Here is a 22,399-nt window from a genome sequence, read left to right on the forward strand (position 1 = left end):
CCGCTTCTAGGATGATGAGCTACGTATAGAGTGACGGTTTATTACTTTTTCTAGGCGCACCATACAGGGAGAAGTGCGAGCTTTTTCATGTAGAGTTTCGAAACATAAATACGACGTTTAGGTACCATATGGTAAGAACAAAGCACCGTAAACGTTGAACTTTGCTTTAATGTTGATGCGATAAAAGTGCCGGCGATGACTTGATCTCAACACTACTGCTCATTTCGCGTCTGCGTTTCGCCATCCTTAACGCTATAACCTTGTTTCATAAGTACTTCCACTATTCTGCGCTCGTAACCTCAAGTTCTCGAAATTATGACAGCAGCAAGGTTGTGGTAGGCTTAATCATATTGTGAAAGAATTATTTCAAGGCCGTGAATGAAGCGTGTTCTCAAGATTTAGGACAGGTCCTTTTCAGGCCAACAGTACCGACATGTGTCCCGCTGCCGGTTGACGAACGCGTTCAACAAAACCGACACTTGCACGATTACAGGAGAGGCGACTCTGTTTCTGTATAAATAATCCAAGTGAATGCGCCAAATAAATATAGCGACATGGTTAAGAAATTTCATGGTGTTCCATATTAATTTGGATCCAAAATGTTGCGCTAGCAGGAAGCTAGAGAACGTACTCCGTAACAATTCTTTTAAAATTGCATTGATTTTGTCATAGACAGGGAATCTCCCTAAGGTGAACCCCGCTGTTGCCAGGATTCGCCATTCGGTGGTACGGATTATAATAAATGAGTAGAATAAAGGGTGCAGATCGCATGCTTAAAGAAGTATGGTCCTAAGACACGGCAACCAAGGAGTACATCTCTTTGTGCACTGTTGTCAATATGAAACCACCGCCTTACTTTCGCTAATTTATAGCCACATCTTTATGGAGAGAGAGACTTTTGGTCTGTTTGTGCAGCAATCTAACCTTGAAACAGGTCTGCGCACTTATAAAGAAGCACGCCTAATTTTCTTACCAAGCATTGTTTGATCATTATCAGTTATTTTCTCACCACTCGGAACGACAATTGGCGGACGACAGACACAAGCGCAAAACTTTCAACTGCTTTTAATCGTATGTAGTCGAGTGATTTATATACATGCATAAATGTGTCTTAACATGAAAGGCATCATAAAAATATGTATCTGCAATCAAGAAGACATACTTTCAAGAAGAGAGGCACACATGTCGAAGGCCGACGCACCTATCGATCCGCTTCCACAAAATCCGGCGCCGTTAAGATAACTATATTTCTTTTGGGATAGTCCCCATTAAACCACACTGACAGTTTTTCCCAAAGAGATGCGTACGTTTGCTGCATCACTGATCCGTTACTTTCCTCTTGTCACGTCTTTCATCGCCTCCTCTTTTCCCTGCTCCTTACACGAGACCATGCTGCCGTGGAGCCCACTACGACACAGCTTGAACAAACAAGACCTTGTCCACAGCGAAAGTCACTGAGACGGTTGAAGGCATCGTCAGCTACCTCGACGTGGAGCGACGCATACGTATCATGTTCCGTATTGAGACGCTTAACGGACAGTGGTGTCGAATCCACAGCTGCTAGGTAGGCAGTGAGTCGCGCGTGTGTTGTGCACGGCGAGAGTTTCGACAGGAAAAGTGCGGCCGGTCTTGCGTGACCGTTAGCGGCTACAAAATACATGTAATAATAATAATAATAATAATAATAATAATAATAATAATAATAATAATAATAATAATAATAATAATAATAATAATAATAATAATAATAATAATAATAATAATAATAATGCTTCACGTGAAAGATAGCTTGCGCTATAATTCCTTGTGCATCGGCAGGATTCCCTCATTGTGTGGCAAGAGTATACATGCCGTAATGCGAACCTAATGCTCAGTGAAGGTTGTGCACTGACAGCATCGGCGGTTTAGGATCGACTAAGTAAAAAAAAAACAGACGAGAAAAATGGCTGTGATAACCCGCTGAAGCATTCTAGATCTGCTTTCTCCTTAAACTTCGTCCTTCACGTGGCAGCACCGACTACAGCCCCTTCCCAGGTGCGGTCAATGACATCAAAGCCACACTGCGTACCGAGCCGAGTTTTTCAACCATTCATCCCTCTTATGCTAAGTAATGCGAGCGACCAGAGGGTACCGTGCAGCTCGCTGCCACGTGAGCGATCAACAACCTTTCTCGAAGGTTTTCGATCATATTCCAGCCGGCTGGTTCTCATCAGAAAGCACTGCTGTGGGTCCTGCTATAGACAGTATAATTAATGTGAATAGCAGAGAAGGGGGTCCTGCTTGCGAATGATAGATTCACAGGGATAAAGTGTTCATAGCGTGTCAGCATTGGCAGGAGGACGTATTCGATCGTTCACTTCTTTTAGCACACCGAGTTAGATGACGGCACACCAGCATTGCTGGCCCTGAACAGACACCGGAACGACCCCCACACAATATACATGTATCGAATGGAAAGGTTGAAAACCTTCGCGCGTCGGCTCTGAAGCACAAGCCCGCAACCGCACTGAAAAGAACGGTATATATGCATATATAACATGGGAAAACTAAACCGAGTGTATATTTCTCGTTTAAACTCATCTGCACGAGTCGAGGATGACAACTACCAGCAATAGTACGGCTCAAATTGGAATGATATACAATTTGCACTCGCTGTAAATGTTCTAGCAAGGAAATGCTCGCGTGGCGCCTTAGAGAGAGGCAGGTTTGGTAAGATCGGAGCACCTAAGTGAAATAAATTAATTTATCCTCACAAAACTTTCATAACGTGGTATTTGGATTGTTAGCGCAAATTCTTTCATAAAGAGAACAAAGGAGAAACATTCCCTTTCACATATCGCGCCAAAGGTTTGTAAAAATTTATCGAGTGCGATTTCAGAAATTCAAGTGTATTTGTTGGCATTTTAAGAGCTTTGTAAAAAATAACAAATGTTGCCAGCGTGAGTGCATAAGCGCTCTAAAGCGCAATATAATCGGTTTATTCAGGCGAAAGCCTTAGGCGGTTCACGGGACGAAAATTGCGATGCCTGGCGTTACGCCACCCGGCTTTATGGCACCAAAATTCATAGGGAGGGGAATGCTGGGCCTTTGGTGGGAGTCGAACCCACTACCTGTGGTGTTAATTAAGGCGATTTTAATTAAGAACACCAACCTTTGGTTTTGTTACGTTTAATTAGGCTATCAATTTCTTTATAAGAAGTCTGAAAGCGAGGCGAAGAACAAGCGTCACCCCAATCTTTGGTGTTAAAGCACAGTTCACATATTTAATTCAGGCACTCGAACCCATGACCTTTGATGAGAGTCGAACCGTCTTGGAGACATGGGCGAACCAGCCATATCTCCAAGTTGCATTTCATTTCACATTGTAGAGTTCGAGAGTCGAACCCACTACCTTTTGTGGTAATTAAAGCGAAGTAAATTAAGTCACAGTAAATAAAGATAGTTAAGGCACTCGAACCTATGACCATTGGTGGGTGTCGAACCCACTTGGAGATCTGGGTGAACCGGCCATATCTCCAAGTTGGATTCCAATTGACATCGTGCAGGTCGAGAGTCGAACACATGACCTTTAGTGGGAGTTGGTGTTACCTTTGGTGTTAATTAAGACGAAGTAGATTAAGGCACTGGAACTACCGATCCAACATGAAAATAAGAACGAACCGGCCATATTTCTAAGTAGGATTCCAATTGACAGCTTGAAGGTTGAGTCGAACCCACGATCTTTGGTGGGAGTGTAACCATCGACCTCTGGTGTTAATTAATACGAAGTAGATTAAGGCATTGGAGCCCCCGACCCAAGATGAAAATATGAACAAATCGGCCATATCTCCAAGTTGGATTCCAATTGACATCGTGAAGGTCGGGAGTCAAATCCGCCACCTTTGGTGGGAGTGTAACCCTGGATCTTTGGTGTTATTAAGATGAAGTACATTTAGGCGTTGGAACCCCCGACCAAACATGGAAATATGAATGATCCGGCCATATCTGCAAGTTGGATTCCAATTGACATCGTGAAGGTCGAGAGTCGAACCCACGACCTGTGGGGGGAGTGTAACTCTCGAGCTTTGGTGTTACTTACTCCCGACCCAATATTAAAATTTGAACGAACCGGCCATATCTCCAAGTTGGATTCCAATTGACATCGGGATTAAGGAGAGTTAATCCCGAGATAATGCCCAGCAGTGTCGCCCGAGATAATGCCGAGCAACCAGTGATTGCCTAACCCTTGACGACGAGAAGCAGTTTTTCAGGAGACCATTGAGCTGTGCTTGCTTATGTCTGGGAAGACTCGGATTAAGGTGAAATTCTGGTGCAGTAGCATGGACCCTCGTTGTAGGTTCGGCTGAATCCGACAGGACCAACGTATTACTGAGTGCTGTATCTTACTGGTCTTCTCGGGAAGAAGTTCGTACTCCGAGGCCTGGTTTCGTAGTCCGAGGCTAGCAAGATGTTCCGGGACAATGTTGTGGCTTGTTTCATGACTTTGCAGGGTGTTTGGTACATGGACTCAAAGCACTTGCATCCGGGGCGCGACCGGCGATCGTTGTTCGAAGTGCGCGTTCATTTTTCGTTCAGTTTCGCCTCACGCCATTGGCCTATGCCTCACCGAGCCGTCAGCCGCCGGGCGCAGCTGACGACGCGGTGGAGTTCAATCAGTACATTGGCTTAGCGCTGGGTTTAGGACTAGTCGCTTAGTACAATACCGCCTTCGTGGCCTTGTTCATCCAAGGATGCGTAGGTTATGACCTCAGAATCTTTGCCTCTGAGAGTGGTCTATATTCCAATTTACTTTGTCTATCTTGCATAGCACATTGTTTAGCGTCGAAGGATGGGAAGGGGTTCAGAAGGTGCTCTATTATCACAACTGCCCAAATTAGGCGCCTAAAAGATCAACCATGCTCATTTAGAATAGATAGACATTTGTAAGTGCGACCTCTCAACCACATGTAACACAATACAGTTATTTTGCGGCGGGAAAGTGAGGGTGTCAGATAAAGTCGCAAATTGAGGTCGAGAGAATGGAAGCGTGGGTTGGCCAAAGCCGGTACATTCCAGCTTAGAAGCGGGTAGTGGTCAGCAACTGACTGTAGTGGCCCCGCAGCATCCGTTCTCGTGAGTGGTATAGCCACTCGCTGAGGTTATTGATGGGCCGAACGCGCTGGTTTATCTGCGTTGTCGTTGTGGACAATTCCGCAGTGGCTCGGCAACCTTTGAAACAAAACGTCGTTTTCTGTCTGAAGTGCTTGGCTATGAGCGAACCTTATTTTATGCCCTAGCTGCTCGTCTAACTCATCACATAGGATTAGCTGCACAGTTTGAAGTCCTGCTTTGGAATGGCTAAAAGTGGTTCACCGCTATGGTGGCTGCTGCCGCGCATAATAGGTCGCACCTCGAAGAGCGGTAAGTTCTGGTGCTGTCAACGTGATAATGTGAGAAAATTTATTCAGCAAGGAGACGGCGGCCGATGGAGCAATGCCTGCTTTGGAAGACCTGTTGAAATTGGCGGAACGGTACTTGTAAATGTGTACGCAGCCAAAATAGGACTCGTATAGGAGAAGCACAGACGGGATTTGGGAAGTTGCCGCAAGGAACACACGAGACGAAGAAAGAGACCACACGAAGCGGAACTGACAACTGATGATTTAATGAAACAAATGCTGAGCTTATATATATCAGACACACCTGTGCACCCGAGAAGCAACAAAAGAAAAACCAATAAAAACAAAGAGCGGCTTTCCACATGGGCGCGATGCAAATACTAAGGTAAACGCTGAAGACTACTGAGGCACCGAACACGTGTGTATCGCATGGAAAGAAACAAAAGCTCCTTCTGAGAAACAGCAACCGACAGCGAGCTAACGCGATGACCACCCTTGAAGCGTCGCGTGGCCACTGTCTCTACAGTCTCTAGAAGTTCGGTGTTCGTTTCATTAAACCATCAGTTGTCAATACAACTTCGTGTAGTCCCTTTCTTCGTCTTTTGTGTCCCTTGCGGTAACTTTCCAAATCCCGAATCACCGACTGGTCTACACCCACAGTATTCTAAGCACAGACAACTTATTGGGGGCGAAATGCGAAAACACGTGCACGTTAAAGAATGCCGGGTGGTCGAAATTTTCGCCGGCCTCATAAGTGCGGAGTGCCTCATAAACAGAAAGTTGTTTTGGCACGTAAAACCGCATCATCATATGAGGCCGTCCAAATTTTCGCCGGCCTCATAACTGCGGAGTACCTCATAACCAGAAAGTTGTTTTGGCACTTAAAACTGCATCATTTAAGTTTTTTTTTTACAGGAGGCTGTTTCGCAGAAACTGTCTTTCCATCAGCGCACGGCTGACAGGCGCACGACTGCGCACGGCTGTTCCCCACAATATTACACCCACAAGTTTCAACATATTCTCAATGCGGTTGAGTTTTTTCTTGAAAAAAGAGACACGGGCACTCCAGATGTGACCACCATCCACAATAACGAATAAGAACTTGAGAGTTTTCTGATATGCAGCTCACGGCCCTCGATGCACACCACGTTGTAAGGCATCGGTTTGCGTGCAAATGCCACGTGTAAACGTGTCTCTGTGAAATACACATTTTCAGTGAATATTACCAGATGTTGTAGGGGCAATCAGGGTTCCTGCTTTCTGTATTCGTGCGCCCATTTGTGGCCGTGTCACCGCGGACGTCCACATGCACAAAACCTCCGCGTAGAGCGAGGCCTTACTGTCGGTGGTAGCGTTTCGGTGAGTCGCACTAGAACGGGATTGAAAAGAGTTGGGCTGAACATTCCACCTCATGGGATAGATCGACTTGATAAATACCAATTTTTTGGTATGATCCGCTAATCCACTGATGCTCTAGGATACTGACACTATGGACACATTGCATATCTGCCGAAGTGGCAGCTCGCGTTGAGTCACTGTCATGTTAAGGGACAACTGGTTGCAGCATGCAAAAGGGAAGACGTCAGGGCTCTCTTGCTTCTTACCGCATTGCCGCAAACGCTGCAAGTCTATGGAGTTTACGAAACTAACCACACCATCCCTCTTTATAGGTAATGCATGGGCGGTCTTGAAGTCGTCCAATATCTGAACAAAAAGGTTCTACGCTTGTACTGCTACCGGCACTATGCGCAGACGACCTTTTTTGAGCTGTTCCGCTTACCGAGGTCCATGGGCTTTTATGATAGATTTTAAGAGCAGCGATAACTACTGCTATACAGTGAACGCGCCTACTTTGTGCTCGTCTGTCTTTATCCCTTTCTCACCCTATGCTGTCTTGCTAGTTTTATCCCCTTACCACATCCGTCCATGGAGGGTATTGAAAACCGGAAGTACTTTTGGCTATACTGCCTTTGTCGTGTTGCGCTGCCCCCTTCAAGACGTTCAACTAGTACCAACTTGCCCAAATGTCGATTCTTCTACAGGATCTTTGGGTAAGCTGCCTATTTCAACATAACCTTTCTCTATGTATCTTGCAAAGCTGACTTAGTATGCGACCATAGTGCTTTATCAAGGTTGTTTGCAACGAAAGCTAAAGGTTTAGGAACCGGTGTTCACATTGTTAAAATTTTTTTTACGCGAGAAATAGGGCTGTTACTTTTGCTGCTACGTGGCACTATTTCCTTCGTCAACAGAATTTCTAAAGCACGCTGCAGGCTTGCTTCGCAACACTTGATTCTCCTAGCAACATTTCCATCAACATATAACGATAAAAATGCCCGTTTGATTACGGTTGTGCCCTGCTGGTTTAAATCACGCTAATCCATGGGCTACAATAGAACATCCTGACGAACGGGTTTCTATGGCAGAGTAAATGAATAACGTTCATAAGAGAACTGCGAAATTCATGGCCTCCCTATAAAAGAAAATAATTGGCCTTTGACAGCTCGATTCAAAGAGCTTACGTTATTGTAGATGGTTAAACGTAAGTACTAAACAATGGCGCTTACTTTCGTGTTCGCCTGCTAGAAAAGGCTTGCGGTTTCCCAGATCAGCTTGTGTGTCCCTGCCAGCCTACGCACTGCTTCTTCTAAACCCTGAAATTGTAATTGGAGCTTTGCATTGGCTACGGGACAGAATACGAGGCCTGACTTAGTGTCGCTTTTCCTTTGTACTAGTGAATAAAAAATATGAAATAAATGAAAGCTTTGATTCGTTGAAAATTGACTTGTGCAATCAAGTGGCTTGATGGAGAGCGCAAATGCTCGGTCTTAGCTCCTCGAGCTGCATTCAAAGCGTCCACGGGAACGGAGCGACAGATTAGTCAAAACGACATGTGCTGTTGCCAACCCACCCTTTAGCTTCGGCATTACGCTTAGTATTTCAAACAATGCTTTCGAAATGAGGTCGACAATGAATGTCTCTGTCATAATTACATCTGAATGCAGAGCTTCGTTGCTGCTCAAGTAAGCAGCCAGCATTGCTTTCACAGCTGCCGCGGGTGTGATCCTCAGTAATAGCTAAGCGAACAGAGTGCAAATGTATGCACGAATGAAGCGAATAAATGTTTATGAGCAAAACCAGAACATGGTGAAAGCGGGAGCCAACGTTTCGACAAGTGGACAAGAAGTTTAGAACCAGAAGTTGCTGAACTAAGCTCTAGCACGTATGTACAGTTCTATCCGACTGAACCATCCGAGTATAACTTCTGTGTGTAGTCCCAGAAAATCGTGGACGGGAGCAATACTCAGGTGGCAGGTTCTGCTGATGTACCGCGTGAAACAGTTTGTCAAGTAGGCGACCTTCTGCGAAATCCTGCGAGGGCTTTATACATTTTGCTTAAGAGGGCAAGTGCACCTGAGAGGAGCAGAATTTGTTGTGTACCTCCGCTGCGCCACCTGATGGATTTATTTGAATGCCGTGAATGTCGGAACACTGTGCGCCGCTCGACTCCGTTTTCTTCAATCGCCAGATGCGTCTATTCTGCCACGTGGAATACGAAGGAGATTTAAAAAAAGGCAGAAAGAAGGAAACAAATAAAACACTCATAAAGACATCGCAAGTAGGTTTCTTGATACGGCTTGAATGCTACTCATGGCGCTTTCAACTACGCGAGTTGCACCGTTTGAAGCAGCTTCAAATAAGCTCTATCGCAAGTGCTCCCGTCGGTAAATCGGCAATACCGGTGAAGCGGGCACAATCCCTTTCAAGATAGCATTTAGATCATTTCTTATTTTAGCCCCTTTAAAAGCGCGCTGCTGCGCTAGATCGGCCATTTGAAGTGAGTTACTGGGGCCTCACGTTGAGAGCTTAGACAGTGGCAACGTGGGGGCAGCACGCGCGCCCCAACTGCTCGCCTTTTCGGCCGCCCTTAACCTGTGGTGTTGAAGCTGTTTGGAGAAACAGCACTCATAGTTTTTCTGTCATGGATGTGTTCCCTGTTTCGTGCTGTAGACATTTTCAGCACTGCTGTATTAGCAACCAGCACGAGCTGCCACACTTCTAACGAGTGGACAGGCTGGTTTCCTTAGTTTTGTATAGCGTTCATTAGCCGGCGTATGTAGTCTCCTCACCTACGCTAAGCAGATTTCGTTCCCACCATGCAAAATACACGAGTCTGCCCGAAGCCATAGCAAGAGAGCCAGTCACGATTCTGCGGAGGTCGCAGACTTGCACACTGCCAAGAAAGGTCGGCAAGTACCGTATTCGAGAACAGCAATGGCTGCAGCGTGCGTGCTCATTATTCAGAGGGTATACCCAGACAGGCTCCACGTTGTAAAAGATCAGTACAAAGTGACTGAACAAGCATTGAATTCAAGCTATTCCGTCTTCAGAGTGAGGGTATACGTAGGTAAAAAAGAAACATGAAAAAGAAAGGGAGGAACGACATGTAATCAAACAAGCAGAACCTGCGAACAAAACAATTTGACATCTTGACATCTTGCTCTGTAACATGGCTTCCAGGTGTGACATAAGAAAATTCTATCTTTGTTTCTTTTTATAAAGAAACTAAGAAAACGCTGACGTATAATATGTCATAGCACTGCATTTAGGCGGCGACTATTATATTCGCTCTGATCCTGTTTCTACTCCTGCCCGCAACACAGCAGCACACAAACTTCGGCTTTCCATACGGGCCACACTATTTGTAATGCACGGCTGAATAACTCTCTTTATCTTGCTTTGCGTTATTATCAATTCCCGCAACCAATCGCTGACGCAGTGACCACTTTGTCCAATTTAGTACCTTCCGCATGAAAGTCCCCTTTTGTACACTACACCATCAGCCCATAGCATGTAGGGCCCACAGCTTTACATGCGGCAGCATTTGGCCGTTTTCAGAATCACTTGTTGTCATCCTTTGCAAAGTTTTATAAATGTCTCCAGAGCGGAGAACACTACGCGGACATTGACACGTTGGCTTACCTTATCCGAGCGATATGTGATACTCTGTGAGCGCGAAGCGCCTCGGCTGAGCTTATGACTTTCAACAAATGTTGGCACATTGGCGCCACATATGCGTGAACATGCGGGTGCTTTAGCTTCCCGAGAATGCGCTCAGAGAATGCAGTCAGCGTATTGGGCGGATAGCTAGAACGAACGAGGCGTCGTAGCTGCTTGTTAGAGCCGGTAATTATGGTATGCGTACACGACTTCGCAAGGGCATTTTCCAGGCTCGATTGCGCTGTTGCGTGTTTGACCAGTTTCGAGGTGGCGGAACTCTGTGGCAGGATGGGTTTTAATCTTCGTGGTTTGTACTTGCAGCACATAGTACCCTTTATAAGACACAGCCTTCAGTTCAAAAACCTAATGAAGCTATCGCATGGTGCCCGTGCGCACGTTTTAGTGGAGCAAGACAGTTATCGAACACGTCTAAGACTTCGTATGTTTGCCCTACATTACTTATGGAGTCCCAATTTAAATAGAAACAATAGAGTAATCGACGCACTGAAACACTTGAACACTACCTAGATTAAACTCAAATGTCTGCAATTCTCAATAACATTCCGATAACATGCTGCTGGAGGTGTGCATGGCTTATGAAGATGCTTTGCTTTGGCCAGGAGACATTTGTGTTACGTGCTGCGTATGTTGACCTGAAGTACACTCGTATGGCATCTAAACAAAAACTGTTGAGCACACTACCAACGGAATTATGCAATGCTGTTGCACGATACCCTTCAATACAACTTTAAACCGCTGGCAGCATTCTTTAGTGAGGCAAGGAGCAGTATGTATGCATGACAAAATAGCAAGTACCATGCTTGAGCTATTTATGAAGTACGAGTCATCCATTGAATATCATATTGACCGCAAATAAAGACGGGGACAGAGGGAGAGAAGACATAAACAGCACGGGCGGTAACTTTCAACTGTTTTATTCACAACAGCCCGTGGGCATATATAGGCAAATAGAACATGCGCAGATCGCAGCAAACAAGAATACACATCGGCTTAGCGTGGCAACCAATTATAAAAAAAAATCTATTTCCGATTGAAACAACCTAATGGAGGTATTGCTAACACAGTCTTGGCCTTTCTTTTTTATGTGATAAGCCTCGATCAGTTCACGTCCAGTCTGGTCATGGCTTCTCCCCAGAATCTCACCAGACTGCGCGTGAATTGAAACTCCTACTTGTGCCAGATTGTTTTTTTTTTTTTTGCTCTTTGAAGCGCACAACTGTCGTCACTTTTGCTTTAGTGAAACACGTGTCTTTATGCTCCTTAACGGTCGACAATATGCTTCTGAGGCCTCAGGACAGAATTCTACAATAGGAGGTACCCAGAATTATCCTTACCCGCTGTGGTTGCTTAGTGGTTATGGTGTTGGACTGCTGAGCACGAGGTCGAAGGATCAATCCCGGCCACGCCGGCCGCATTTCGTTGCAGGCGAAATGCGAAAACACCCGTCTACTTAGATTTAGGTGCACGTTAAAGAACCCCAGTTGCCCCAAACTATTCAAAGGTCCATCTCTATGGCGGGCCTCATAATCAGATAGTGGTTTTGGTACGAAAACCCCGAAATTTATTTAAGAATCATCCTTGTTTGTCTATCGGGAGTACTGAATGGTTATTGCTTTGCGGAAATTGCATGGTAAACCTAAGCGCAGTCCGTTAAACCAGTGGCTCACAAGGAAGACAAAAAAAGCTGCCAAGTAAGGCGCTATATGACATACGGTGAGTAGGCTTTGCTTCACTTTCCTTATCAAGAAAAGTGCTGCAATTTTTAATGCCACAGATGGGAGCCACGCAATATAGGTTAAGATCTTTAACTGTTTGTTAGCTGTTCCTGCTCGTTTGATTACATGTGAGCTTTTTATCTAGATTTTCACGCATCATTTTGTAACAAATGGTAGTCAAAATTGTGTTTTCGAGATATCTTATTATTAGCCTTATCGAAGTACAAGTAATCCACCTCTGCACAAAAGTTACGGTGTCAGGAGGTTACAAAGCGACGTTATAGTTTACACCGTCAGTCACCTAAATAACTAAAATTAAATAGTGGAGTAGCAGGCTAGAGGCATTTTACTCAGGCCGACCTCTCCACCTTTCTGCCATTAAATATTATCTCTCTCTCTAAAATTAAATACTGAACATTTTAGTGGCTGTTGTAAGCGGTCGTGCAGGCATTCGAAATTTAGATGCAGTCGCATTTGTACACAATTCCAGTTGACCATATGTCCACCGTTTTGAGGAATCCGTCTGAAAATCTTCGTCTAAGTTGGTACGTATTGCACGTGAACGTGAAGATCGACGCCAGTTTCCTCTGCGGTGTTCCGCGGTTGTTTCGTGAAACCCTCGTCGCATAAGTTATGCCCTTGGCGAAACACTTATGATTTAATTTTAATTTTTGTGGATCAGCAAGGCCTAATTTTGGTTTTCCAGTAAATAACGTCACTCTGAGAAAATAAAGTTGCTGAATGTCAGTGGTCGGTCTCTCGCTTTATTTGACATCCTGTTTACGCTGCGCTGTTAATCTGGCACCATGACTTACTGACCAGCCCAAAGCAGCACTTCACTTAATTGCTGTCCCCCATCCTACCAATGTGTCGTATCCCATTCGCTTTCGTTCTGTCCGTAGCCTTCCATTTACACTGTGCAGGATCATTCTCGCCGAGATACTGAACAACCAAACGCTACCTGAAGCACCTCGTCCTGAAGTGCCCTGGAACGTTCAACAGTGGATCCGCGGACTAAGGAATTTCTATTCTAAGCGACTAAGCGGCATCTATTTATTTGACAATGAACTTTTGATTGATTGATTGATTGATTGATTGATTGATTGATTGATTGATGCATTGATTGATTGATTCACGCATTCATTTTAAATGCACTGAGCTTAAACGTCTTCCAGTGTTTTGCTCGTGTTTACACTGGCAAGACAACCATAGCACTTCCACGGTTAATGCAGCACCTCGGGTTCACGAGCTGGCGTAAAGTTACCTTGAGGTGAACCAACGATTCTATGATGTAATAAGCACTCGTATCAGTGATTTTCGTTACAGTAAACGTTGCACATATTTTCTAGAAAATAGATCGCGAATCGTGAGCGTAGTGTTCGATATTGCGGCGAAGAAAAGCTGGTAGTTCGAAGGAAGGGTGGTTATTATGGCAGCTAGCGCATACTCAAATGCAGTTTTTTCATCCAATAGACGTTAGTTTGGCACGATATTTTAAATTCCTGATTTCTTTTCATTTGATATCATGCACGTCGCTCAAGGCATTTTCTTTCATGCTGACAAAAAGTATCCCCCTCCCTTTATTCGGCTTCAGTCATTGATATCAGAAGTGCTGCCGCTGTGATTTTTTTTTTCATACCACGTGCTACACGTTTCGATAACGGCGAGCGCGTCTGAAACGTTTCTCGCACACTTAATTTTTTCTTCTCTTCAGTGCATGGTATGGAGCTGTTCGACTACAGTGTGCCCTGTCGTTCCTGATAGGAAATATAAGAATGAGTTCTAAAGGTCTCGTGATTAAGAAACTTTGAAAAAGATCGACTGGCTTACCCCATGAAGAGAGCCGATATTCAGGAAAATATACCCTCGTAACTTAATCGGAAAGATACAAAGAAAACGTTCGTTAAAGTGAATTCGTCGGGCATAAATAAACCAGTGCCTCAGTACGTTGCGGTCTCGCTCAGCGGCACGAGAAGCTAGAGCTCTGGGCGATGACAAAAAAAAAATAAATAAAATAAAATAAAAAGGAGGGAAATGGGCTTCCGAGAACAGAGAGAGAGAGAGAAAGAGCGAGGTCAACGAGTCTTCGCTGTCCACCCAAACTAATGGAGTTCGCGTGAGAAAAGTGCATTCATTGATCGCCTCAGGGACGGCTCTCTGGCACCGCGATATGGGACAAGGAGCGCGGATTTAACTTTTCCTTTCCGTATCGCTCGATGCATGCAATCGTTCGAAGTTAGTATCACAAAATTTCTTGCTTGATACGCAAAAGATACAATAAAACGGCGAAATACTGAACTATAGTGAAAAAAAAACACATTGCCATTATTTACATTCTTTTTATCAAACGAAACGGCAGAAAATTGCCGTAGCCGCAAACTGAAACAAGATAAATTGTTTACAAGTGAGTGGGGATACCCGTATCTCCTCTCCGACTGGTCTGCTCTCTCGTATGGCCAGGATGGTGCTATGGTGGAGACAAGTAGTCAGTCCTCTAAGCGCCAAAAAAGACACTTGAGCAAGACGATAAAAGCACAGGAACCAGTTCAAGCGCGTCGACAACGGATCGCATGACAGAATGGCCGTTTTAGTGACTGCTGTCTTGCGTGACCTGACGAAATCAGTGGTTTTCCCTTTTCAGATAAAAACTAAGGTCGGCCTAAAGGTGCACCTTTAACTTCCTGGCTTCATGTTCGGCCGTTCCGATAATCTGTGAGTTCTCAGCGAACTTGCTTTGAACTGACGGGCGCACCATACAATGATATTCATGTGCTGCATGATCCGCCCGATTGAATTCTGACGGTAAACTTTAGCATGACTCAAGCTTGTGAAGAAGCATTCTTGAGCATAGCGTGCGACAAAGTGCACCCGAGAAACTACTTTTGCTGCACCTCCGACGCAGCTAGACTAGCAGTGGCCCATTATGACTAAGCTTGTTGAAGCAAGAGCTTACATGCATGCTTCAAAGTACCGGCAGTCACACCACACAAGCAATACATAAAAGCACGCACGAAAGCACAGCGCGCAAACTGATAGCATCTCCTCCCTTAAATCTCAAGACGGGTGATCTTTTATGATTTCAGAGAAGTGATCTTTTTTATTTCAGGTTTCGTTGTGACTCCTGTATCGCGTAAAATAGTTGATTACATCTAACAACGTCGCCATAATAGTAAATTAACAAGAAATGCGCTTCGAAACTGGAGTAGGCAGCATAAATAGCAGCGTTTGGATCTGTTAAGGGGGATGTCAAAATAGCTAATAAGGGGACAGAAAGATTAAAAGAAGAAGCGAAAGTCCAGTGGGGATATAGTTCTGTCACTCAGTCCGGATCACAGACGCTGACTGAATCCGGTAGCTTTCAAATATCGCAGCAGCCCTTTTATGGCCTTTTGTAGCGGCGATATGTGAGGCCATGGTCCCAAGATCTTGTTCAAGGTGAACGGTTTTCTATCTAACCTATTGAGAGCTGTGCAGAGGTCATGTCTTTCATTTTCAAAAGATGGGCAGTAGCACAGTAGATGTTCTATAGTTTCCTCGACACCGCCGGCATTGCACTCGGCGCTATCAGCCATTTAAATCAAAAAGGCGTATGCATTGGTGAATGCGACGCCCAAGCGTAAGCGGCGCAGCATTCATTCGTCATTACGCGGAAGCCCTGTTAACAGCCGCAGTTGCATAGATGGATCGAGGTAATGCAATCGATGTTGGGTGAATTCAGGTGTGTGCCACTTCTCCAATGTCATACGGTACGCTAGCTTGCTTAAGTGTTGGACTGCGTCAGTTCGCGATAAAGGTACAGAAACAAGGGTTTCTCCTTCGTGTGGTTTCCTAGGAGCTTCGTCAGCGAGGTCGTTGCTGGAGATACCGCAATGGCCACGCAGCCACTGAAACATGAAGTCGTGTCCTCTCGCGATCATATTATGGTGCACTTCTCGTATCTCATACTCGAGCTGTTCACAGGACCCGCGACGTAGAGATGACAGAAGACATTGTAAGGCAGAATTCGAATCGCATAATATTGCCCACCGATTAGCCGCTTGGTTATTAATATAATCAATGGGACCTCGGAGGGCAATAAGCTCTGAACCGTTCCATGCTGTCAAGTGAGAAATCTTGTATGGGATGCTTAGTGATCGTGATGGTATAACAAAAATGTCCATAAAATATAAGCGAGCTTGTGCCTCTAAATTATTGCTGAAAAAAAAAGGAAATACCAAAAAATGTTTCGCTTACGAACATTATATTGTCTCAGAAGACTTTGCGCCGGCGGATACAGTTACTTACGATAGTGAGAATATCGCGCAGTCTGTATGAAAACTGCTACGTAAGATGTCGGCACCAGTGCTGATGCTTTCGTGGTGGTGTCCCGAACGGCAAGCAAAAGGCGGCCAAAACTCATCTGTTCGAGGATGCAGATCGAGAGCACGCATGTCTACATTTAAAACTATTTCGCGGGAATATTGGGCAAATCTGACATGCATTAATCTCGCACCTGTATTTCTAGAACATCTAGAACTTAGTTATGCGTGCTTGCCTCATATGGAGCTTCAGACAGAAAACAACAATATTATGCCGGGTGTCGCAGCTATCATGCATCGCCCTAAAAAAAAAAGAAAGAAACGATGGGCTAGTTTACGCAAAAGTAACCAAGTGCATGTTTACAGTGGAGTAGACCCGCCGCCAGCAATTTTCGCTTTTCATGCCATTCAATTGATTAAGTAAGAGTAATTAGCTTACTTCTTTAATACTGCTCTTAATGGTGTGCTGTCAATGAAGAATTTGTCGAAAATTGAAAGAAACTGAAAACTGGCATGTTGTCAGCCAGGTACTTTTTGGCGGTTTATTTTTTCCGCCGATAAAAAAAGCCCGCGATAAATTAAAGGAAGGCAGGATGGAAAAAGTGGAGAAAGAAAGGCAGGGAGGTTAACCAGTTTAGCTTAACCGGTTTGCTACCCTACACATGGGAGCGGGATGGGGGATGAAAGATGGGGAAAGGAGAGAGAGAGCACATAGCACAATACACACATCGATGTGTGTACTGTGCTATGCGAAAAATTAAAAACTATCGCATGACTAAGCGGCCGCCCGCATGAAAAAGCAGCGCTCTCAAACAGGCTCCGCAGGAGTTACCGACACTCTTTCCTTATCGACACCAAGGCGCCGCATTGGCCCGGGCGGGGCGCGCCAGATAAAGGGCGAACTCTGCCACTAACTGCTGTGGAGCGTGCTTAAGGGCGCTGCTGTTGGTGCGCGTGGTTATTTTTCATATTTCGAGGGCTTTCTTTATCAGCCTAGGAAAGATTAAACGGGCGGAAAGTACCGTGCTGAGAATATGCCAACTTTAAGCTTCCTCTGTCTATTACCTACAAATTCTTCTTTGACAGCACAGCGCTCAGAGCAGTAACTAAAAAAGAAATGCTAATTGCAGTGAAATGTAGAATGTAGTAGAATCAACAAGAATGTTACTGTGAGCTACGTTACGCAATTTTGAAAAAAGAATATGCACTTGTTTATCTTTGCGTAGAATTGCCAATTTTCTTTAAAAAAACGCCATGCATTATAGTTGGGATACCCTATATGAATGTATTGGTAATGTATTGGTCAAGTCGAGTTCATTCCCCTTACGAGCAGCGTGTTGCAAGTAATGGAAGCAAGCTCGCGTTTATTTTGCACGCCTGCGCTGCAACGAAGACGGCCTATAAATTATCGGCGGTGCTTTCGATACTGTGGGTTATGGAGCGATGAAGAAAAAAAAACAGAAACACAAGGATATTTCAAGTACATCTTTGTCCAATTTTTGCTATAAAGGAAGCCATAGGCTGGCGCACGCCCCAAAAAGCTTCCCAACGAAATCACCTCGCCGAGCATCTGCCATTTTTCTAACACAGGCTTTCGTTTACGCTGACATTGAAACAGGGGCCGATGCTTTAGGAACATAAGCCAGTCGCTATGTTTTATCCATGCGAGGCTGCAGACCGAAAGCTCCCAGCTGACGCAACACCTCGAATTAGGTGCGCCTTCTGAATCCTCTGTAATTGAAATAATATCTGCCGCTTCCATGAGCGCCTTTGAAAGAGATAAATGAACAGAGGTGGCGCTGACGTGCATACAAAAAAAAAAATGGATGCCATCGAACTCAGCTTTGATCGAAGTGCCATTGAACTAGGTAGCGAAGCGTGCTGCCCGCACAGTATTAGGAAAAGTTTCGAGTCTTGTTTGCGCGACACTAATTTTTGCAGGTGATGTATAATGCTGATATAGACGAGAAAATTCCGAGGTTGGGGATAGTAGCTGGATGGGAGGCTTTTTTCGCCTTTGGGCACCGAACGAGTAATTTCGAAGTGGTGATTTATTGATAATACGAAAATAAAATTTATTGTCCAATTTTGATCTGGTGAATGTAGAAATGGCTCTTGCATACTATACTGCGAAGCATCGACGTGATTGTAGACGCTGAATTAAATAACAAGACGTAGGGACCAGGCTTCGAAAAGCTGTTCATGGACAACTTAATCCTCAACTCCCTCTTTCTTCATTAAAATGAAATATAACGATTTTGAACTTATGCAAGGGACCTGGGCATTCGTACAAGCGTGTAATTCACTACTTGCATGAGAAATAACGAGAAATATTTTTAAAGGAAAGCTCGATTTGCATAACCGGCCACAGTTCGGCGTCTGTCAATATTTCGCTGAAGAACATTCCAGAATGTAATCACTGGCGTATGGTGTACGCACTGCATGTAAACCTCAAAAGTAGGCGCCATTTCACTTATGCTGCACACAATCAAACAACTATTACCGACATAAAACTTGTAATAAACATTATAAACCCCTCCCCTACCCGGAACATGGGTGCAAGCGGGGCTCGGGATCCGCGGCTCTTCGTTGTCCTAACGCCTCGGCTTCACGCTCCCTCAACGGCCAGGTGGGCGCGTCGACGTCGAGTGAGTTCCCGGTGGCGTTCATGAAACGCCGCTTATTCTTCGGCCGAACACACGACGCAGGGCCCACTCCCGCTGCCGTTCCTTCAACGCAGGCTTCTCTTCGGCAGAAAGGACCAAACTCGCCCTCCCCATCTGACTGCCGGGCCTGAACTGGCGGAAAAAGGCGGGCATCAGGCTAGCGACCACGCGAGCACACCATTTCCCTCCTCCGGAAGGAGGGGACACCTGTGAATAGTTCGCCCCTTTCGTTGCGTCTACTTGAATGAATGAATGAATGAATGAATGAATGAATGAATGAGGTTTTATTAGTCATAGACAAAATACAGTACAAGGGAATATTATAGAGGACGACGTCCCGATGTGAAACACTGTAATGGGACCTCCTGTAAAGCGCATAAGTAATAATATAAACAGTTGCAACAAATGATTTAAAAAATTAAAGAATAGCGAGCAGGGTATTGGTTTAGGTTTGGCAGTGCTAATACAAATCAGCTACAGACATGCTAATAAAGAAGTATAATAATTATTGTTACATTCTACCAACTACAGAAGTAACTATAACGCCATTATGAAAGCAAATGGATAATGAGGCATAACCAACCAAACTTTTATTTGTGTAGCGTAAGTGTTAACAAAATGTACATTTGGAAGGAAGGAAAGACAAAAGTGATAAAGGTTGGAGGCGATAAAATGTGGTCGTTTTGTTCTCGTTTAAATTGTAATGATTTACGTGACTGAATAGTAGGAGGCTGTGTGTTCCAGGAGGAAACGGACAAAAAATGGGTACTCTGCTTATTATAATTGTGCGCACCCGGGAAGAATAGAACTATTATTTAGTGCAAATCGTGTAAGATTAGTATTCATTACACCAGACTGAGGTATCAGACTGTTGCGGTGAGCGTTATCTAGTTGTCAGTATTTAACTTTATATTTTAAATTTTTACTTATTTATTTTTCTTAAAGCTCCCCAGAAGATCCTTACGCCGTAACATTCGTGCACTTATGCTAAATAAAGAACATAAAAGCGAAAAAGAAAACAGAATATCTCAAACAAAGTGGTACAAAGTGCAACAAAAATTGAATTATTCAGAAACAGAAGTCAGATAATGAGCAAGTAGTAGAACTGAATATATCAAGGTCATTATGCAAGCCATCTTGTTGTTACAAGACGTGCTATAGCGTTAGAGGCGCAAGTGCAATTGACGTAGAAAATGCTTGGATTACGATGGATAGGGCGAGGCACGCGAAACTTTAACAGGGGAAGTAGTTGTTAATTAGTTTATACAAAAATAAGTAGTCACGGTATTTCCATATTATTTCTAGGGCTCTAATATTAAATATGAGCAGTACATGCTCATAGGCACAAAATGCACAGCGTCCGAGAAATCGATTGTACAGGATACGAATGAGAAACGTCGCTGAACATATTCAATTTTTACAACATTGGTCAAATTAATACAGTTCCATACGACAGAACTAAACTCTAACTTCGAGTGGACCAAAAAGAATACAAGAGAATAACGCAGTTCACATTCGCAAATTTTTAGTCATCCTCGATACGGGGCCTAAGTTCCTGCAGGATACATTAATGATGCTTGAAACATGTTCTTCGAAAGTTAGCCGGGAGTCAACCAATATTCCTAAGTAGCGCGTATAAGTCGCTCTTTTCATAGGAATGTTGTCAAGTGAGTATTCATATAGTAAAGGGCGCATTTTGCTATTAAAGGAAACAAGTGTCTTAGTTGGATTAATGCTCAAAAAGATGGAAGCACACCACTCCGCCAAAGAATTAACATCTTCCTGCAATAATTGACAAACCTGCCTTGATTCTAGTTCACGGTAAAGTTTAACATCAGCGTATCAAAGGAGACGCGAATAACGCAAACATTCTTTATGGTTATTGACAAAGATATTGAAAAATAATCGGCCTAAGATCAACCCTTACGGAACACTGGAAGTTTATGCATAAGGTATAGAGTACTTAGTACCAACGCGAACATATTTTAACCGGGTTGGCAGGTAGTCTTTAATAAGCGTGCATAGGCTAGTAATAACGCCGTAACTCAATAGTTTATGTATAAGAAGATAATGAAAGACAAGATTATGAGAGACAAATCGAAGTATACGGTGCCTAGCTGTCTTCGGTTAGCAACAGTGGGTCCTGCAGCATCAAGAATAGAAACAAGGTTTGTTTCCACAGATCTACCGTAAACAAAGCCTTGTTGGTATACACTAATCGTATGCTTAAAGGAAAACGACAGATGTGTAAACATAACTATTTCAAACACTTTTGCTAACGAAGACAAGAGTGACATGGGGCGATAATTTTTGATGGCGCTCATGCTGCCGCTTTTATGAAGTGGCACAACTATTGCATTCTTCCAACAAGAAGGAAAGGCACTTGTACGCAAAGCAAGATTGAAGATGTGCGTAACGAGAGGAACAAAAACAGAAGAACAGCCTTTGCTAACAAAACTTGGTAGGCGATCGTAAGCAAGATTAGGCTTTGGTTTGAACTTACGGCTGCTGCGATATTGTGTTCTGAAGTGTTGAAGTAGTCACTCAAGCTATGCAGAGAATCACTAGAGCTAGGAGCATGTGCTGTATTTAGGAAAACTAAGGAAAAATGTTTAGCGAATGCATTGACGATATTATCGCTGCTTCTAATACTGACACGAGATGGAAGATTTATGACGTTAATCTCAGCCCGCTCAGAACTGCAATCGTTTACATATGACCAGAAACGTTTTGGATCGCATTTTACGCACTCTTATAGAAAATTAACGTATGGCTCACAAAAATAAAAACTCAGCAAGAATAAAGTTAATAATTTCGTCTACAGTAAGGATGTTAGTTATGTAAGAATTATAACATTCATGTAAATGCTTGTTACTATAACATAATTGTAAATGTAATTATTCAAACAGACTGGTTTTGTAATACTTGTAATGATTGTAAGTAGGTATGATACGTATTGCTCCAGCATGTAATGGAATATCTTATATGTGCATGGATAAATGAGTGGTATAAAGAGAGCAGTGTTTATGGTTAAATACATACCGAGCTTTTAAAAGTGTCCTTATTCCGTTTTTTGCCTTCAGCCTAATGTTGGCTATGTGTTTATAAAATTTAAGCTTAGAATCAAGTTCTACACCCAAATAGTTACAAGAAGTTCTACACGCGATAAGATTATTATGAAGGTAGAGCGGAGGAATCAATGTGGATGAGGCGTTGGTAGGATGCGAACGAAACAAATTTAATTTTAGACTAGTTTATATTCAGCTGGTTAATATTACACCAATTTAACACATTGTTTAAGTCAGTATTAAATTTCGAAA

Source organism: Dermacentor variabilis, chromosome 3 (assembly GCF_050947875.1).
Source record: "Dermacentor variabilis isolate Ectoservices chromosome 3, ASM5094787v1, whole genome shotgun sequence".
Lineage (NCBI taxonomy): Eukaryota > Metazoa > Arthropoda > Arachnida > Ixodida > Ixodidae > Dermacentor > Dermacentor variabilis.